The sequence below is a fragment of the Schistocerca serialis genome, chromosome 7, assembly GCF_023864345.2.
Source record: "Schistocerca serialis cubense isolate TAMUIC-IGC-003099 chromosome 7, iqSchSeri2.2, whole genome shotgun sequence".
Taxonomy (NCBI): domain Eukaryota; kingdom Metazoa; phylum Arthropoda; class Insecta; order Orthoptera; family Acrididae; genus Schistocerca; species Schistocerca serialis.
This window is the reverse complement of record NC_064644.1, coordinates 315,461,497-315,481,814: the sequence shown is the minus strand read 5'-3', so window position 1 is coordinate 315,481,814 and position 20,318 is coordinate 315,461,497.

Below are 20,318 nucleotides of genomic sequence, written 5' to 3'. Positions count from 1 at the left end.
GGATTCAGGCCAGTCCATTACCGGTATGTTATTGTCGTGTAACCACTAAGCCACAGGCCTTGCATTGTGAACAAGTGCTCGATCGTGTTGAAAGATGCAATCGCCATCCCCGAATTGCTCTTCAACAGTTGGAAGCAAGAAGGTGCTTAAAACATCAATGTAGGCTTGTGCTGATATAGTGCCACGCAAAACAACACTGGGTGCAAGCTCCTTTCATAAAAAACACGACCACACCATAACACCACCGCCTCCGAATTGTACTTTTGGCACTACATACGCTGACAGAAGTCTTTCACCGGTTATTCGCCATAAACCACTTCCTGCCGTCGGATCGCCACACTGTGTACCGTGATTCGTCACACCACACAACGTTTATCCACTGTTCAGTAAACCAATGTTTACGCTCCTTACACCACGCGAGGCGTCGTTTGGCATTTACCAGCGTAATGTGTGGCTTATGAGCAGCTGCTCGACCGTGATATCCAAGTTTTCTCACCTCCAGCTGAACTGTCATAGTACTTGCAGTGTATCCTGATGCAGTTTGGAATTCCTGTGTGATGGTCTGGATAGATGTCTACCTATTACACATTGCGACCCTGTTCAACTGTCGTCAGTCTCTGTCAGTCAACAGACGAGGTCGGTCTGTACGCTTTTGGGCTGTACTTGTCCCTTCACGTTTCAACCTCACTATCACATCGGAAACAGTGGACCTAGGGATGTTTATGAGCATGGAAATCGCGCGTACAGACGTCTGACACAAGTGACACGCAATCACCTGACCACGTTCCAAGTCCGTGAGTTCCGTGGAGCGCCCCAGTCTGCTGTCTCACGATGTCTAATGACTACTGAGGTCGCTGATTTGGTGTACATGGCAGTTGGTAGGAGCACAACGCACCTAATATGAAAAACGTATGTTTTTGGGAGTGTCCGGATACGTTAGATCACATAGTGTACGTAGCAATAATATATTGATTGCATCTTCTAGAAGCGTACGAGCACAGAATTTTAACAGTAGACCATACCATAATGCAGAATGCCTCTCTTGTAGTGTCTGCCACTGGAGTTGGGTAAGCGTCTTCTTCTTCTAGCTTTAAGTCAACGAACTTGAAATGAAACGAGCTGCGCTTCTTTGGATTTTTTCTATTATCTCTGTCAATCCTATCTGCTAGGGTCTCAGACTGACGAACAGTATTCAAGTATTGGTCGAAGGAGGTTTTCTTGAGCAAACTCTCCGTGTGTGGCCAACGCTTCCTGGAACATTCTTCCAGTTCTACGGGACTGATGACCTCAGATTTTAAGTCCCATAGTGCTCAGAGCCGTTCGCATGGACCATTTGAGAAAGTCGAATGGCGCTGAATCTGGCGAACGTGCTTGCCACTGGAGATCGCCGCTCAAAGAGATGAGACGATCGGGGAAGTGTTCGAACAACATGGTCACCAATGTTCGTGCCGTGTGAGCTGTGGCGCCATCTTGTTGGAACCACACATCACCCACATCCATTTTTTCAAGTTCTGGAAGAGAAAACCAATCATCTGAACACAATGCTCAGAAGTGACCGTCACTTTTCTCTTCGAAAAACCATGGGCCAATTATGCCAACTTTAGATAGTGCACACCAAACAGTCACACGATCTGTATGCAGGGGCTGCTCATGAAGTTCTCGGGGGTTCGTGCCAATCCAATACCGCATATTTTGCTTAATCACGCAGCCAGACAAATGAAAATATGCCCCGTCGCTGAAGAACACTAAGGCGTCATGAGCAGAATCATCGATCAAAGATCCACCACGCATTTTTTCGTGAAACAAAATCACTTGGATGAAGTGTGCACCACTGAGAGTTTATAAGGATGAAATTTCAACTCTTCATGAAGAATTCGTGCCGGCCACTGTGACCGAAGGGTTCTAAGCACTTCATGTTGCTACGGTCGCAGGTTCGAATCCCTCCTCGGGCGTGGACGTGTGTTATGTCCTTAGGTTAGTTAGGTTTAAGTAGTTCTAAGTCTAGGGGACTTATGACCTCAGATGTTAAGTCCCATAGTGCTTAGAGACATTTGAAGAACTCGTCTCATTGTGCGCTCCGAAACTGCAAGGGTAGTTGCACGTTTGCTTGCAGATTGCTTCGGGGAAGTGAAAATCGACATCCTTGCCCACTCTATGTTTTCAAGCATTCTGGTTGTTCTTGAAGGTCCTGATTTCTTTTTATGCGTATTTGTAGTATCCAAAAAGGTGTCAATCCATATAACAATCGATTTTCCATCAGGAACACGACCTGCAGGCGCAACGTTGAACTGTTTCCTGAATGCACGCTGAGTTCCTATGGCCGAAAGTCCGTTCGAAAAGCAGGACTGTGCGGCTGGTCCCGGCGGAGGTACGAGTCCTCCCTCGGGCATGATTGTGTGTGTTTGTCCTTAGGATAATTTAGGTTAATTAGTGTGTAAGCTTAGGGACTGATGACCTTAGCAGTTAAGCCCCGTAAGATTTCACACACATTTGAACATTTTATTTTGAAAAGCAGGTCGCAAAGGCGAACGCGCTTTTCATCTCTTGCCCGTTGCATGATAGCTACTAAACTAACCTTAAAAAAGCGATAAGTGTCGCGCTTTTGTTTGCACTGAAACCCATGCAACAATGAGGAACAGCCGCTGTGTGCCGCGCGTTTAAAATAAGGAAGTTCCATCGCAGCACCATTTACGTTCTAGTTTCGGTATGTCGTGGATGAACAGAGATGGCTGGGTGTCACGCGGTCGTTGTTTTCGGAATCTGTGCCGATTCCTACAGAATTCTGGAGTATGATGGCTCGAACCTGCTCCCGACGAAGCAGATTTAATGGTTCAAATGGCTCTGAGCACTATGGGACTTAACTTCTGAGGTCAACCACACATCCATGTCCGAGGCAGGATTCGAACCTGCGACCGTAGCGATGCAGATTTACGTTTCCCGTGATTAAGCTAAATCGTCCCAGGCAAATGACGGGATGGTTCCTTTGAAAGGTCTCTCCCGATTTCCTTCCCCATCCTCGACACAATCCGAACGTGTGCTTCGTCTTTAATGGCCTCGATATCGACGGGACGTTAAACCCAATCTTCCTTTCTTTCCTTCTTCCTTTGATTACTACAGGAAAGATTTCTGATCTCCATAAATGTCATAAAGCTTCCAAAACAAGCCTTTCCAGACTGTGCGTCTCTTCGAGATCGCTCTTAAAACCCGGAATGCTCTGTCCGTTTTCTCCTATCACTAATAACGCTTAGCTGCTTCAGCGACCTGCGATACATTGTCTTTAGAAGAGGAGAAGGCTTTTTCGCATTTTATTAGATTTATTAGTGTTGGGATGCAGCGTGTCCCGTGGATTTTCCCCTGATGAGGAATTTCAGTTACCATTCTACCCATTCTGCCCCATGGTCACTTATTTCGATATCAATCATTTTGACGTTCTTGCGACACTTGAAAGCAGGAAGCATGCAGTACGATCTTTCACAGGGACAAAGTTTTGGAAAAGGTTCATATTTGTAATCACCCGCTTTTCCTGCCGCCCTGCACTCATTTCCTTTGAAAGCTTGTAGCGTCGTAAGTGCTATCCTGTGAACCTTCCCTGATTAGACAGGAGCGTAACCATTGTCATATTCATCGCTCGAGCATCATGTTTGGAGCCGATCAAATTTTTTACCTGTAAGACACTACGGATTCTGTTTTGTCCAGTACCTTCAGCGCCGCTGTTTCTTACACTTAGATAGCTATTTTCATGTTCCAAGGATCATTTTGGACGACGAATTACAATGATGTAGAACGAATAATTTTGTGTTCACAGTGTAAATTAATTTGTAAACATGGCTATATGCTGAACATTTATAAGGGTCCATTTATTTTTTTCTTTAAAGAAAAAGAAACATACAGATGTTAGTAATTCCCATCCACCACTTTCCACAGTAGCAGAAATTCTTCTACGGAACAGAAGAAGTTGGCAAGGAGCAACTTTCTCAGTTCGTTTTCAAATTTTACTTTTCTCTCTGTCTAACGTCTTATATTCCCCACTAATTCAGGAAAGATTTTAGTTGCAGTAATCTGCACCCCTTTTGGTGCTAATGGCAACCTTAATATTGACTAATGAATGTACTTTTTTCCTTCGGGTGTTGTAATTATATACATAAATTGTTCCTTTGGAGCTGCAGTGGATAATTTGCAACACATGTTATGATGAAATAAATAGAATGCGAAACAGTAGTGAGAATGCCCAACTCCTTAAATAAAAGTCTACAGTATGGTCGTAAGTGAACACTACATATTATTCTTATAACACGTGTTTGTGCAACGAAGATTTCTTTCTTGAAGATGACAGAAAACCTCATAACATTATTCCATTTGAAAATACGAAAAAAATGTCAAATTACTGATTCGTCTCTCAGCAAGTGAATTGAAAATTATTTCACACCGGAACCCGACATATAGTGGAATTCTGTTTCTCAATAGTATGAAACAATATTGTATGTTCGACATGACACATGTGCTAAAATTAATTCGGGCTATACAGGTCGTAACGTATTATTTATTAACAACATTACGCATCGTCTAGTAATTTTTCAAACGGTAACTAACTCCGATTCTTGGAAAGCTCATATCAGTTCTATGTTAACATTCTACGTTGCTTTATGGGTGAGTTGGTAAGTGTACGCCAAGAGGTTACTCGTCAGTTGCTCTTTCAGTCTTCTTTGGGAATGGTTTGTATATGTGACTACACAGAATTGCTCCGTGAAAATTCCACCCTGCACGTAAAATTGTAGGTTCGCCCTACAATGGGCTGTGTGAGTCAGTCGCGAAAGGCAAGGATAAACCCTCTGCAACAGGACCAGGCCTAGTTAAATACTTCAAGCTGAGCACAACTGAGCTTGTAATTATGAAGGCAGGAATATATTGTCCGACAAGTATATTACTGCATCGCCACACTTTGAGAACTTTCTTCCTGTTCAACAATTGCTGTTCAACCACCCATTAACAACTTTTCTTCCAAAATATTGAAATTCTCGTTTTTAATTTTTTTCAATGTTTTTCTAATGGATCGTTCTTTCGGATGTTATACATTACAGCAATATCAAAACACGTATGGTTTAATTCTGCACTTATCACATACCACAATTTCACAACGAACGTTTTAAAAAAATACAACAATCTCGAAATCGAAATCGATTTCAAAGTGTGCAAAATTGATTGCATGCTTTGAAAATAGCAGTTTAGTACCAACATCAACGGCATTGCGTATACAAAATAAGTTCAGTCTCCATACTGTTAACTTGTTTAAGCAACAGAGTCCGTTGTGCGATCTGACAACGGCGACATCAAAAACGAATACAGTTTCACCTTTTGCTACATTAATTTCGCCTCAATTTGATGATATAATGGAGGGCTAAATTTCTCTCTTTCAGCTACTGTGAAGAAACATGCAGTTGCTTCATCTCAGAGTTATTTTCGTAGAAGTCAATCGAAGATCCAGCAAGTGTATTTCAAGTTTGGTTATGATACATAGCTATGTCTTCTGATGACGTCGGAACCGGTTTCCAAAAGTGCACAATATCAGGACAGCGTGATAAACTTGTATACAACGTTGACAGTATTACACTGCATTAATTGTCGCTGCTATTTTCTATAAGTTCCTTAGTCAATTTCGTGTAGTAATAATTTTCCCAACTTTCCATTTCCACAATTTTCTGTGACACGACCTCAATGTGAAAACTTTAAAGATCAGAACAATAGCTTTGAAGGGTACAAAATTAAAGTAAATAACACAACCTAAAGAAGGAGGAGAGTAAAGACCGAAGAAAAGACTACTTTGTTGATGGACACTGTGAAAATGTAAGTACGTTTGTGAAGTACCAGAAACGTCGACAGTAATTCCTTTTACGTAGCACAAAGCTGCTTCATGGATTAGGTGTGGGGATCTTAGGGCCAGAGGCATGAAGCGGCCATTGAAAAGAAACTTACAACCAGAATACCAAACACTACATTACATTGACATTACCTACATTACATTCATACTTTTTCCATAGATTATGAATCCGAAATTTCGTAATGATGTGGTACGTGTCAGTTTACCATAAGTTTTCTTTACACAATACAATTACTTTTTCATTTTTTACTTTTTTTTTCTACAGCTGCTACTTCATATCTAAAATTTCATCTATTGAGTAGGAGGAGTTGTCATTCAGAAATTCTTTTAATTTGTTTTTGCGTGTCGGTTGGATATATGTCAAATGCTGATTTTACTCTACAAGGAGACATATTTCCAAGGCGGTATCACATACAAAGGGGATTGAAGACGACGTCTTTCACGAAATGTTAAAATTTTATATAATCACCTACATTAAAGAATAGAAATTACCAGAGAGTTAGGCGTTTATTAGAACCACATAAAAACAATTATGTCTCAAAGTCGAACAAAAACAGATCACCTAATGATTGTTTCATATGCAGTTAACAAATTAAATTACAAACACGTTACAAAATTTCAACAACTTTTAACGAGAATCCTTCGGTTGGAACGACTACCGATAAAAATTTTCACTGCAAACGTGACTCCGCTTTAATTTACGCACTTTACGTTTCAGGCGAATGAGTATCATCGGATCCTCAAACCTTTAGCTGAAAAATTTCTGACGGTGTCATACGAATCAAAAGTGTATTGTAAATACGTAACATATTTTTGGAAAAAGATAGTAATTTTTAAGCCTTACCTTATTTACTCTACTCATCATCACGTTTTCGTACTTATATATCAGAAATCTCAGTATAGCTAAAATGTAGGCCACGAGAAAAGTGGCCGACGGGTTAGGAGACTGGACTCTCATTCTGGAAGACCGGGGTTCAGTTCCTCGTCGTATCATTCAGACTCACATATTTTCACAGTAATCCTACAACGTGTACGCCAAACAGCGATATTTGTCGTTTGAAAAGGACATTGACTCCTTGCTTTTCTTCCTTTCCCAATCTGGGCTTGTACTACTTCTCCAATTACTTTGTTGTCGACTGAACTTTAAAAACTGAAGGCGTATTGTAAGAGTCCCACAGTGTGAAATCATTATGTGGAACAGTTTTAGGAAAATAACGTAATATGAAGTGGGTACGGTTACTGAACAGTGTATCTCTTCAAGATGAACACATTTTGTATTATTTTGAGAAAATGCTTCAGAAAACCAAAATTACAATAAAATTTAAAATGAACCTCAAAGTTGAAAGAAAGGTTGTATATTCTACGTTAAAAAGGTACGTTCTATTACTTTCGAATGCAAACGTTCCCTTTCATGGCACAGGCCTTGTTGTTTATTTACCTTTGTCGTATAAATTTGATATATGTGATGCAAAGCGCTTCAAACATAATTATCCGTGAAGTTCCTAGAAACTATAAGTATGTGTCATTATTTGAGTAGATAACAAGAATTTTCTTGTCCTAAGAATAATACTAACGTACACCCTCCTCAGCAAACATAAAATATGTGACCGTGACCGTGTACAAGTGTTACGGTAAGTACATTCGCACGTGCAGCAGCCATTTCAATTCTCTGCATCTTGTAGTGTCAGAAAACTCCGACCAAGTGTATGCGCGACGTATTTTAATATAATTTTTTATGTTTTCAAGTAGGGGAATGTTCCTTTCTGTAACCATGAAAAGACTGTATAGTGTTTCTTTGTCATGTAACTGGCGAGCACAGGGAGGCTTGCTACCTGCAAAAGCGCTGACGACCATCGCTCATCGAAGAAAGGAGCGAATATCGTCCTACGAGAATCTGTGAATTGTAAAAGGCCAAAAATCTACTATTTTCTATTAAAGAAGTTAGTATTAATGTTATCAGTTGTTTCTAGGGCTGTTAGAACAGTTTACGTCACAGTTAGGGATATCTCGGTTTCTGTTCGATCTTTTTTTGGGACTACGATGTTGTGACTTTTGTTGGTACTATCACAATGTCCTGCTTTAGCTTTTTGAAAGCACTATGGGTTTTAATCATAAAATAACTGTGAAACATGAAATGAAATATCTTCTGGTGCGCAGGTTATTTGTAACAACGGCAACTGGTACATAAATCAGATTGCAGTCATGATTCTGTCGAGTTCTCGAGATTTGTTCGTCCGGCAATCTTGTGATGTCTGATGACACTATCTCCAAGATGCGTCTTGAGTTACCATTTCACATGTACCAGGATGTCACATGCAGGGATATGAAGGTGATGGTCAAAGATTTGCCACCTTCGGTTACTGCAGAGGAAGTGTACAAATACCTACAAGAACAACACGTTACAATAAAGGATGTACACCAAGCGTAAGAAGCAGGGAAAGCTCCACCAACTGCCGGTGTACGCTATGAACTACCAAAGCGGGGTATATCTAATACCATCTATCGAGTCACCTATGTGCTGTTGACGAAAGAGCGGGTAGAGGATTACCGCTCCCTCAACGAACCGGCCCAGTGCAAACGTTGTCAACGTTGGACACATACATGTAATTATTGTTGGCAGCCGGCACGCTGTGTTAAGTGTGGTTCCATGCACCCCAGTATTAAGTGCACACTAGCTCCAGGCTCACCTCATAAATGCGCAGGTTGCCAGGGCCCGCATGCAGCTTGTTGGAAGGGTTGTATCTAATTTCAGAACGCTCTCAGCCTCACGTCTTTCACAACCTCATAGTGAACGTCCAGCAGTTCCCGACAGTGTCAATCTTGTAATTGCTGAAACGGCTGGCCTAGACGCTCAAAACACTTCCCCCTATCCCAGCTCCACCATCACGGGACCAGGTGCGGACTGCAAGTACAACACTGGAGCGACGAACGTTTGCTTCAGCTATGCAGAGGGTACAGCGCGATACTGGTCGTTCAATACCGAAGGCGTCTCTGGAAAAAGATGTGGATCCTGCGCTTACAGAGGTGACAACCGTTCTCAAACTTCTTAGAAGCCGGAACTTTCTACACAAGCTCATCACTGCTGGGAAAAAGATGTTGGCAGCTAAAGACAAGCTGTCTAAGGCCGTTATACTGGTGGACACACTGGCTCAGCTTGAGGGGTCAGATTAATGTAATGGCCTCAGATACGAAGGATCTTCGTATCTGTCTTTGGAAAGCTATTTGGGTTCGCAGTAAGAAACATGAAATACAATATTTCACTGGCCATCGAAAGATCGACGTAATCCTCTTGTCGCTGGTCTGTGTGGCCGAGCGGTTCTAGGCGCCTCAGTCTGGAACCGCGCGACCGCAACGGTCGGAGGTTCGAATCCTGCCTGGGACATGGATGTGTGTGATGTCCTTCGTTAGGTTTAAGTAGTTCTAAGTTCTAGGGGACTGATGGCCTCAGATGTTCAAGTCCCATAGTGCTCAGAGCCAAGTCCTCTTGTCAGAGACTTACCTAGGGCCGAATGAAACTTTTAAAGTTCGAAATATGCTGGGCTACTGCACTGACAGACATGCACGAGGTGGTGGTACAGCCGTTTACCTTCGTTGTACTATTACTCACCAGCATGTCGACCTACCCAACCTACAAGAGTTTAAAGTGACGCGGCTTCAGCCTGGACAGATTTCTGAGAGGTAACTTTTGTGGCGGCATATCTTCGTCCCGCAGCACAGCTCATAGCACAAGACGTACATCATATCTTAGAACCAAACGTCAAGAAGTTTATTAGTGGCGACTGGAATATGAAGCATCCTACCTGGAATTCCTGTACCACCAACCTTATGGAACTGGTGCTGCACCACCACGAACAGGACTTTGACCTGGAGATCTGGGGACTCTTGAGCTGCCTCACACTCCCTCCCCCAGCCATCAGCGTCCACATGTCCTTAACAATGTTATCACCCAAGAACCTGGGATTGACCCCCGTCTTCTTACTATCAGTGACTTACAGTCAAATCATGATCCTATGCTGGCGATGCTAACAAGGACGAGTCACCTACTGACCAGCGACTTCACCAGGAAATTAAGTGGCCCTAGTTCAGTAACAACATTGTGCCTACCCTGGAGGTTCAGACGCTGGCACAAATTGATTACGTCATCGATTATTTAACACAGAAACTATGGAAGACCCTCAAACTGTCACCTATAACGGTTGCTGAAGACTTCTAGATGAGCGATCCGTTGCCTCCCTTTTTGGAAGAACTACGACTGCAGAAGAACCAATACTGGAAGCTATGGCAACAGACTCGCAACGCAGCTTACCACCCATGGGTGCATCGCCTGGAAAGGCGACGACGATTACTTGACTGCCGAGTAGAAACATGGGAGGATAAGATGTCCTCCTTCCTCCTGCAAACCAGAGAAGAATGGCGGCTAGTGAAAAACTTGAGGGCCGACCCCACGCCCAAACGACCGCTTCAGATTCCTCAGGGATTCACAGAAGACCCACTCATCAAAGCGCAAACATTTGCGAGTATGGCACCATACAACTAGTCAATCAGATCATCACCGCTCCTGACCGGTTCCGTCCGCATCTAACTGCGCTTAGAGAAATTGGAGCCATAACAAGGAAACTCAGCTGGCACAAGGCACCTGGTACTGACAAGCTCAGCAACCTACATCTGAAGAACTTCCCACGTAAACCATTGGTGCCATTGACAAGAATTTACGATGGCTGTCTCTTAACGGGTAGTCTAGGTAGTTCCTATTTCCAAACCACAGAAGGACGTTATCCTGACCACCAGTTACCGACCCATTAGTCTTCTTAGTGGTTTGGGCAAAACCTTTGAGAGAGACATCCAGGCCCACATTTTGGGACCACTGGTGGCAGATAGTACGATCAGGGCAGAACAGTACGGCTCCTAAATTAAACTATCTGCAGAGCTGCAACTCCTTCGCGTAGTGGAGCGTGTTGTACTGCAGCGATCTTCTTAGATACTGAAAGGGCCTATGATAAGGTATCGAGGGAATAACTAATTCGGAACTGGATGAACTGCGTCGATACCCAGTTGTTACGTGAATCTTATCCCTAGTTTTTTGACAGATAGAAAGATGATTGTTACAGTAGAGGGCCAATAGTCTGATACCCGAATGGCGCAGGTGGAGCTGCCTCAAGGATCCTTTTTATCCCAACTACTATTTAATCTTTATGTAAATTACGTACCAACTTTCACATTGCACAATTTCCCAATGATACGGCTATTTTCACCAGCGGAAAGACTTATTCATCCCAACATTCGACACCCTCAGTGTCAACTTGATGCCAAACCCGCTTGGTGTAGGGCCAATAAAGTGCATTTACACATATCCCACCAAGACGACAGCCATATATTTCAGCAAAAAGCGCCCCTTGATGCCTACCAAATTCAGAATGTGTGGGTGGGATAGCACCTGGGGCGCAACGGTGACTTACCTGAGGGTCACTTCGGACAAACACGTCTTTCTCCATAAACATACTGACTCTCTCAGGAACAACGCTTTTTGTATGGACTAGTAACTCCTCCGTTTTTGTTTCAGTACTGCTGACCTCCGTACCACAGCAACGCTTCCATTATATGGCGACGGTTCACTCTGTATGGCAGCTCGGTCTGGGGTCTTGCCATTCCAATACAAATTGGCCGTCTACAGGTTTCACAAAATATAGTGCTCAGATGGATACTTCGTGCCAGCCGCTACACTCACATCGTTGACTTGCACGCTGCTCTCCATACGACTGCAGTAGTTGAAGCAGTTCGCAAACGGACGACGACCATACATAACAAAGTAAACACTTTGTGTAACTAGGTGTACCTCATAAGAACTCTGTGCAGGACAATATCCTCCCATGCCAACGGTATAAGGTACAACCAGCTGGAGTATTTTACGAACCGATGCGCAGTCTCTAAGAAGTGACCCCAAAAGTTTATTCATAATAAGGTGAACCCAAGTACCTGCTTACTTTCCACCATGAAGTTTGGATCGTTGTCGACGATGGCACATCGATCTACAGCGTGTGCAAAAAATTAAGGTGGAACATTACTGTCTCTCAGAAGCAAATAGGAGTTGGTGTAGTGATAGAATTTACTGCTATTTCCACAAGTTTTTCTTGAAGTTGTAAAATTTTAAGGAGACCCATAGCTTGTTGTTGTGGCTACTTCATAGTTCTCGTTTCGTGCGAGTCAAATGTTATGTGACTGTTCGAATAAACCCTATTCTGTATCGAACACTGTGACACACTGGGAAATCTCGAGATCGTTTGAACGCCAGTATCATTTTATCAGCCCTAGTTGTTAGTCTCTAGATGTTATAAATCAAACCGACCCAAGATTTGCGCTCCCGGAGCGCACTCGCGCTAACAAGTGTGTGAGTGATATGGCCATAAACTGGGCGCTGCACATGCTGCAAACTTAGGAAGACATGTTCTAAGCCAAATATTGCAGCATACTTCTATAAGTAGAAGTCCATCAAGTGTGTTTGTTTCCAGCTTTCTGTTTTTCTGCCAAAGCAATGACTTTCATTACTTGAGTAGATAAGTACATTAGACCATGCTAATAAGGTGAGCAAATCTACAGAAAGCTCTATATACAACTATTTAACATTACGGTATGATGTTTATAAATTTAAACCATTTCTGGATTAGAATACTTAATATATCTGAAACTATGATTCGCCATGCAGTGAAGCACATGGAGCTATGCAGATTAAAATCTGTTAAACTAGAGCGGTGGCAGAACTCCCTCACTTTCATAGCAGAAGAAAATTAAAATAATCGTCCGCTCACACATGTTGAACCAGACATTGAAATAACTGCAGTAGCTTGTCTGTGCAGTCAATGATATTGCTCTTGGGGTGAACTTTTACATAAGTCTTGCAAATTCCTGTTTTGGACAAAGAGATCGTTGAGCCAGATGACACACTGTACCTCTGTCAGCTCAATTTGGCAGAGCATTAGCAGAAGCTGTCTTTAATCTTGCAAAGTCTTGGAACGTGTTTGACAACTCATGAGGAAATGTTTCAATTACCAAACGTGGTTAGTCATGCATGGTCAACAGATTCCTGCCTTGAGTTATGGGAAGCTGATTTTTTCACAGCATTGTTTTCTGTTTTGTAGCACGAATTGTTTTCGCCATATCTGTTACCAAATGATTCTACTCTTGCACTGAGGCACTTAATAAACATAAAAAAATTGATAAAGTTGACCATAAAATGTTTTGTGAACACTCTAATTACCCTAAATTCATTTTTATCTCTAACCACAGTTTCAGTTCAGCTAGCCGTCTACCGTCGTTTATCAGAAAATAAGTGCATCATATCCTCTTTATGGCTGATGCTGTAACGATGATCCACTAAGTGTTTTCCCAGCTCATACTAAGGCGATGGCATATTATACACTTTCCATGACATTTAAATGTTACCAAAAGTAAGGCCAATCGCATTCGGCATTGACAGATGTGGCTTCTCTACTTTTTTCTTTCTTAGACAAGTCTACTTTAACTGCATTGCTCGAGAGGCGTCCGGCTGCAGCCTCCGTTTTCCTCTTCCTCCGCGCCACTTAGCCCCCTACAGGCCGCTGCACTCGGAGCGCTAGGCGGGATCGTCGCCGGAGCGGTCGCCCTTGTGGAGCGCTGTTTGGAGAGGCCCTGTGGCGGTTTGTGTGTATCATCAACATCGACAAGTGCAATGAATATGGATGATACGGTACTCTATGGTATTCTGCGGTTTGAATTCACACTGTTTTTATTTTTTTTTATTTTAAGCAGTTGCATTGATTTGATTTTGGAAATGATACTGACAATATTATACACATGTATCATGCATTATTCAAACTACGACTTCTCCCGGATAATTATTTTGTTCAAATTGCACAAGAATTCCACCTGACGTAGTGTAATAATGTTGAATGTAAACTGTATTCACATCACTAAATTTACAGATCCTACATCAGAGCTTTTATAATTTTTGTCTTCGATGGATTTAATTATTCTTAGCAAACTGATCATGAAATGGAACCACAGAATACCACCCGCACACAACACTGACGTATGCTGCCAGAAATATTTTTCTCCGTGATTCGTGCGTTGTTTAATTTTGGCCACATACATCAGCAATGAAATCTTGTTCAACAATAAATACCGTCAGCACTGTTCTTAGAAAATGCAGTCTGATTCGATTATTATTTTTTTTATATAAATAGAGTTCAGTACCACCGGTGCACATTTATTTCTTACACATCGGAATATTGAAAGTTTGCAGTTTCAAGTAATTTAAATTTGCCGCTGTAATAAAAGTTAAGATGGCGGCCAACAAGAGATAGAGGATTTCTTTTTTAATTAAGATTTTTCTTTTCTCAATAAATCATTTAAATTGATGCTACCAATAAGAAAAATGATTAAATTGTTTTTCAAATTAGTTTAACACAAACCCATGCTATTTTCAACTAGAAGTACAGACGAAGTTGTTATATAATCGCAACTGATAATGGCTGCGCTTCTTGCAGCTATGATAAAACAATTAATACAAAATTATAATTAAAACAGGATATGAATTTTCAATAATGAATCATAAATAGTTTTAAAATATTTGGCTCTACTTGTTTTTATCAGCAAATGAACATAGACGTCCAATCATTTTACATTAAATGTTTTTCATTTAACAGACCTCAAATCGACTCGCGTCTTGCGATGTGCATCAGAAGAAGACGACAAAAGGGTACAAAACAAAAGAAAAGAATGACATAGATTAACAAAGAATGTGAGATAAATATTGTGCCACTGGGACCTAGGATGGGAAATCCAACTAAATTACAATAAGACCGATTGGGACTGCCTGGCCCGGGAGTGTGACATCCCGCCATTGCCTGAAGGTGACCTGGACATAGATAGATACGCCGAAGAGCTGGTAGGATCGATAGTTAACGCGGTCAAGGCCGCTGTGCCAACCAGGAGAAGAGCCGTGGCGGCTTCCCCATCGCCATGGTCTGCCGATCTTGAACGTATGCGTCAGTCTGTGAGACGGGCGAGGAGGTACTACCAGCGAAGTGCCGTCTGGCAGGAAAAACAGTTCTGGCTGCAGCAATACAGGGAAGAAAAAGAACGATTCCAAAAAGAATTAAAACAAGTAAGAATGCAAAGTTGGCAGAGGTAGGTTCTGAGCCAGCTAGCCACGGATCCTTGGGGAATACCATACAAACTGGTCAAAGAAAAAATCAGGTCCCCTGCGGTTCTCTCGACAATCAGAGACGGAGATACACTCCTGGAAATTGAAATAAGAACACCGTGAATTCATTGTCCCAGGAAGGGGAAACTTTATTGACCCATTCCTGGGGTCAGATACATCACATGATCACACTGACAGAACCACAGGCACATAGACACAGGCAACAGAGCATGCACAATGTCGGCACTAGTACAGTGTATATCCACCTTTCGCAGCAACGCAGGATGCTATTCTCCCATGGAGACGATCGTAGAGATGCTGGATGTAGTCCTGTGGAACGGCTTGCCATGCCATTTCCACCTGGCGCCTCAGTTGGACCAGCGTTCGTGCTGGACGTGCAGACCGCGTGAGACGACGCTTCATCCAGTCCCAAACATGCTCAATGGGGGACAGATCCGGAGATCTTGCTGGCCAGGGTAGTTGACTTACATCTTCTAGAGCACGTTGGGTGGCACGGGATACATGCGGACGTGCATTGTCCTGTTGGAACAGCAAGTTCCCTTGCCGGTCCAGGAATGGTAGAACGATGGGTTCGATGACGGTTTGGATGTACCGTGCACTATTCAGTGTCCCCTCGACGATAACCAGTGGTGTACGGCCAGTGTAGGAGATCGCTCCCCACACCATGATGCCGGGTGTTTGCCCTGTGTGCCTCGGTCGTATGCAGTCCTGATTGTGGCGCTCACCTGCACGGCGCCAAACACCCATACGACCATCATTGGCACCAAGGCAGAAGCGACTCTCATCGCTGAAGACGACACGTCTCCATTCGTCCCTCGATTCACGCCTGTCGCGACACCACTGGTGGCGGGCTGCACGATGTTGGGGCGTGAGCGGAAGACGGCCTAACGGTGTGCAGGACCGTAGCCCAGCTTCATGGAGACGGTTGCGAATGGTCCTCGCCGATACCCCAGGAGCAACAGTGTCCCTAATTTGCTGGGAAGTGGCGGTGCGGTCCCCTACGGCACTGCGTAGGATCCTACGGTCTTGGCGTGCATCCGTGCGTCGCTGCGGTCCGGTCCCAGGTCGACGGGCACGTGCACCTTCCGCCGACCACTGGCGACAACATCGATGTACTTTGGAGACCTCACGCCCCACGTGTTGAGCAATTCGGCGGTACGTCCACCCGGCCTCCCGCATGCCCACTATACGCCCTCGCTCAAAGTCCGTCAACTGCACATACGGTTCACGTCCACGCTGTCGCGGCATGCTACCAGTGTTAAAGACTGCGATGGAGCTCCGTATGCCACGGCAAACTGGCTGACACTGACGGCGGCGGTGCACAAATGCTGCGCAGCTAGCGCCATTCGACGGCCAACACCGCGGTTCCTAGTGTGTCCGCTGTGCCGTGCGTGTGATCATTGCTTGTACAGCCCTCTCGCAGTGTCCGGAGCAAGTATGGTGGGTCTGACACACCGGTGTCAATGTGTTCTTTTTTCCATTTCCAGGAGTGTAGAATGACAGAGTCGTGGCAGGAAACCGCTGAGGTTCTGCGCACACTACTGCCAGATGATGAGGTAAATGAGGAGGATGACCTCCAACAACAAATCCGCAGGGAGGATCTACATGAATACACCAATAACACCGTGGTGTACCCCTTCTCAGAGGAAGAAGTGGCAGCACAGATCAAATCACTAAAAAAGGGCAAAGCACCGGGGCCAGACGACATAAAAGCGGAGGTGGTGCAATTCCTTGCCCCCCAGCTAGTGGCGTCTCTCACAGGACTGTTCAATGAGTGTCTAAGAACAGGGAGTTTCCCTAAAATTTGGAAAAGGGCCAACGTAATAATCATAAAAAAGGGAAGGATAAGGACCCCACTGAACCCAAATCCTACAAGCCAATCTGTCTCCTAGATAACTTAGGAAAACTGTTAGAGAAGCTACTGGCTGACAGACTGACAGCACACAGGATGCTGTGCGGGATGAGCGACAGGCAGTTCGGCTTTAGGCCGGGGCGATCGGCGTCTGACGCAATTGCCCTGGCAGCTGAGGTCTGCAGCTCAACCCAGCACAAGTACGTGGTGGGCATCATGGTGGACATCAGTGGCGCCTTCGACAACCTGTGGTGGCCCTCGCTCTTCTCCCGCTTGCGTGAGAAGGAGTGCCCAGGGCCCCTCTATGGCTGTCTAAGGAGCTATTGTATGGACAGGGAGGTATGGCTATCGTCGCCTAGCGGAAGAACAAGTAAAACCATCACGAAGGGGTGTCCCCAGGGATCGGTTCTGGGACCACTCTTTTGGGATATAAACATAGAACCCCTCCTAGAGAAATTACAACTAAGTGAGGATGTGCTAGACGTGATAGCTTATGCTGACGACCTCCTCCTGCTGGTTGACGGCCGCAGCCGAGAGGAACTTGTTCTATACAAGCTATGATAGTGCTTCAGAAATGGTGCCAAGAAGCCAAAATGAAAGTTGCACCACACAAATCTACATATCTATTAATGAAGGGCAGTCTCGTCAGGAATCCAACCGTCAGAATTGAAGGAACTCCAGTTCTTCGGCGCCGAGAGGCTAGATACCTAGGACTCACAATAGATGAAAAATGGAATTATAACACTCATATAGGAAACATTACGCAACGAGCATTAGAAGTTTTAAATAACCTCATCAGTATAGGCCATAAAAGATTCCACCTACCTCCCAAATTGATCAAACTTTATCATAACAGCATCCTAACATCCTTAGTAGGATATGCGAGCGGGGTTTGGGCACACAGGCTCACGAGGGTGGTGCCCGCAGTGACCGTGAGAAGGGTGCAGAGAAATATGCTGTTGCGTTCAGTCGGGGCATATCGAACAACACCTGGGGGGGCCTTACTGACAATAATAGAGTTATGTCCCTTAGAAATAAAAATTAGAGAACAGGGAGCGTGGTACTGGGTCTCCAAAGGAAAGATAGATAGGACCAGGGAAATCATGGGGGTACATATTGGGGATAGATACGCAATAAAGAGAAGGGGCGAAGAGCTATGGCAACAGCAATGGGAAACTGAGGAAACAGGAAGAAGGGTATTCCAGCTACTACCGAACATCAGAGAAAGGCTTCAAATGAGCCATTTTGAGCCAAGTAGAGGTCTGCTGCACTTTCTTACAGGTCACGCGCCATATCCGACATATTTATGTCGATTTGGAAAACGGGCGACACCAGCGTGCGACTGTGGTGCTCCGGATGGAACACCCGAACATGTTGTCTATGACTGCATGTTATATGACGATGTGGCACTCGAGCTTAAGCCGAGACCTTCGATATCCTCAACATTTTGGCAAATGCAATATCCCAAAAGATCTTGAGGGAATTCATTAGTAACCAATACGGTTAGAAGATATATAACCCGATGAAGACTCAGGTGCACCTGCAATTCCGCCGAGCGCGGAGCTGGCCAGTTGCCTCACAACTGGAATCCGCCGCGCTGTCGGATCAGGGGAGCAGGGGCACCAATCCCGGACTTGACATATGCACTTAGATTTGATAGGAAGTAGTTATACTAGAATAACGTAAAATAAGAATACTAACATCACTAACATAGATAGGGACTGCAGCGATTCTAGAAGTAGTCGGCCAGCCCAGTGCCAGGGGCACGCTCACTGGGGTTAGCTCAGTGAGCAGGCCGTTTTTATAGTAGGTTTGTATTCTGTCTGGCACACATGTAACGCTGCAGAGTAGCTAGTCTTAGAATAATCAAGAGTAGTCAAGTAGTTAGATTAACCCTGTCCATAGCAAGTGCCAATTAGTAACTAGAATAAGCTGCTTCTTTTAATCAAGCATAATAACTGGACCCACTAATTACATAAGGTGGTGGGTCAATGTGTATCTCACAATGTTTGTTGATTTCATAAATAATTTGTATCATAATACCTTCTTTCGATTGTTTCATAATGTTGATGTTGTTGTATCAATAAAGTTTTTTTTTAAATAAAAATATTGTCTCTGTTTCACATAATTATCATCTTTTTAAGAAATAATTACATAATTGAATGAATAATATCCACACGTTCATATTCCACTCCTAATAAAAAAGTATATATCGTGGATGTTATATTGCCCCTTGGGCTGATAAAAAAATAGTTTATTCACTATGTTTATTTCTCATCACCCTTTCTTTTATCAGTTCACATAATCCACGAAGATTCATTGTTTTTAATGTCCGAATATTTGACTTCAGTGTAACTTGTCACAGAAAACTGTAATTGAATTGAGCAATAAAAAAAAAGATAATAACCTCCGTGACTGTATTGCCTAGTAAATTGCTTCGGATACTTCCCGGATTATCTTATTCCCCCCCCCCCCCCCCCATTTGGGTTAGCTGGAATCGGAAAACCGGGATCAAAACCGCCCAAGGGGCTCCAAGGCAATACATTCACCTACTATTTACAGTCAGGTTTGACATAGTTGAGATTGTACACACTGGAATACGAATTTATGTTTCTGTCGTATGTACGAAATACATTTAAGTTTTATGATGTTTTTTTAAACAGTTTTAATATATTTCTTGTGTATGACAAAAATTTCTTCCACATCGACCCGTCGGAATGCAGTGAGGTAGTGACTGCCGCCGGTCCGCCCCTGGCCGCGTCGGCGTAGCGTCAACTGCCGTCGGCTGCGTCGTGATTGCGATCTGCTGCCGGCCGGAACTACCCCTGCAGCAGCTCTGGATTCTCTTGTGATTCGTCATTCAGTTCAAGACGGGTACATGAAATGTCAAAATACATATGTCAATGACAAGATAAACACACTTACCATCCTGTGGAGAAAATTTGTTAGTGTCCATATCACTCGCATTCACACAGAAGGAATTAATTTTGTCCTGTATCTTGACACTGTTCAATACAATGTAGTGATTCATTTAGGAATTCATCACAATATGCACATTTCAATCACGGCACTGTTAATCACACACGTGTCCGTAGCGTGGTTTGTGTATACTCGGAGAATGTGATTACACCTTCTCTCTCGCGACGTGCTACGAAGGCAACGTTGCATTGTTTTTGTGCGGTGCGGCTGGCTCTACAGTCATCACATAATATTTTACCCGCAAAGACGCTCTGAATCGAATTACTAGAGGTCGCGAGTTCCTTTTAACTGCTAGTATTGGCAACAGAACTTAACGTCCATAGCGTTGCTGTTACCTTCGACACTACATGAGTGTTCTTAAGGTTTCTTGATCACAGTTTATGACTGTTCACATTTTTCGCTAAATAAATCAG